Source organism: Ambystoma mexicanum, chromosome 2q (genome assembly GCF_040938575.1).
Source record: "Ambystoma mexicanum isolate Mex_15411 chromosome 2q, UKY_AmexF1_1, whole genome shotgun sequence".
Taxonomy (NCBI): Eukaryota; Metazoa; Chordata; class Amphibia; order Caudata; family Ambystomatidae; genus Ambystoma; species Ambystoma mexicanum.
Window position 1 is genome coordinate 845,522,597 of NC_090924.1, and position 1,761 is coordinate 845,524,357.

Sequence of the window (1,761 nt, forward strand, 5' to 3'; positions counted from 1 at the left end):
GCTTTCATCACTGTTGACTACTCCCCTCTCCAGGACCGTGGGTTTTGCAAATCTGCATTTGCAGGTATTGCCTTCTACCCGGAAGGCTGTTCCTTTAAAATCTCCAGGCACTTGCAATATATTGACCTCACTGGTCTCCTTGTGATTATCCCCAAGGATCAATCCTTGAATCTCTGCTCAATGTAAATAACTTCACTCTCTACAATTTCCACACTTCTAGCTATTGACACCATACCTGTTGGCTCTTTTCAAGTTCCGTCTCCTATTTTACAAAAGCTATCAATGGTTGTGCTCCTCAGTACTTGTCTGGATATATCTGTCTACTCACAATCTTGTTCCCTTCCTCTCAATTCTACCTCAATGTCCCATGCCCCCATGTGCCACATCTCGCTTCTGCTCTTTCTCCCTGCTTGCCCCGCTCTATTGGAACCCGCTGTTCATCACAATCAAATCCAGTCTGTGGATCTATTCGTTGCTTGGATTAAACTTCACTAACTTGCTGAAGGGGGAGCTCCCTTTGTCCTCCCCCCGTCTTTCCTACCCCACCACTCCTGCCAGTGCTGCGTAATAATTTTGTATATTTGCCCAGTTCTCTTCTGTAGTTGGAAGCACTTGCCCCCTAGGTTAATATTATCTTGGTAAGTGACCCGATTCTTATTTTTATTGTTGCTTTCTTTTTTGCCCTGTCTATCTCCCACATTGTTCACACCCTCAAACTTGCTTGCTGCTTGTTCTGGTCTTCGTGCTATTGTACAGGCACCCTTCAGGGAATGCCTCGGCCATCTGCAAACATATGAACAAGTTAATTTCTTACCTGGTAACGTTCTTTCGATGGATGGGATGGTCCGACGACGTATTCCATATCTATGACAGGTAATGTCCATAGCTGTGCTGCTTCGGAAAATCTTCGGCGTCTGCGTCCAGCGTCGATGATGTCGATGCACCGTCCCTGAGGACCTTCTCTGACGGCCGACGTCACCCAATGTGATAAGTAGGACGCACGACGCCCGTAGCCTCAGTTGTAGTTTTTTCCCCCAGAACGTGTGACACCAGTTTTCTGCCAGTCAGACAAACAAGGCCTTGCAAAACGCAAGCTGCAATCGCAAAAGAAATTCTGCAGCGGGGAAGGTAGGGAGGGAGCGATATGGAATACGTCGTCGGACCATCCCATCGAAAGAACGTTACTAGGTAAGAAAGTAACTTGTTCTTCGAGGGGATTGGGTCCTCCGACGTATTCCATATCTATGACAGACTCCCAAAGCAGTACCAAGCAAGGAGGTGGGAAAAGAATTTAGAACCCAAATGTAGCATGCCCAATCAAATTGCGGAATAAAGGACTGCCTTGCCAAAGGCCAGATCCTGCCCTCAGATGGAATCGAGGGAGTAGTGACGTACAAAAGTATGTACTGAAGCCCAGGTAGCTGCATCACAGATGTGACGAATAGGAACACCCCTCTGCAGGGCAGTAGACGCAGCCACTCCCCTGGTAGAATGGGCCGGCAAGCCAGCCGGAGGGTCCTTACCCGCCAAGCAGTAACACTCGGAGATAGCTAAAATAATCCAACGAGACAAAGTCTGTTTCGTCACAGCTTGTCCCAAACGCTTTCCAGAGTAACCAATGAAAAGTTGATCGTCCACTCTGACCCGGGACATGCGCGAAATATAAAAGCTGAACGCTCTCCTAGGATCAACCCTATGGAGCCTCTCCTCTTCCTTACCAGGATGTGGAGGAGGATAGAACGCCGGAAGAACAACCTTTTG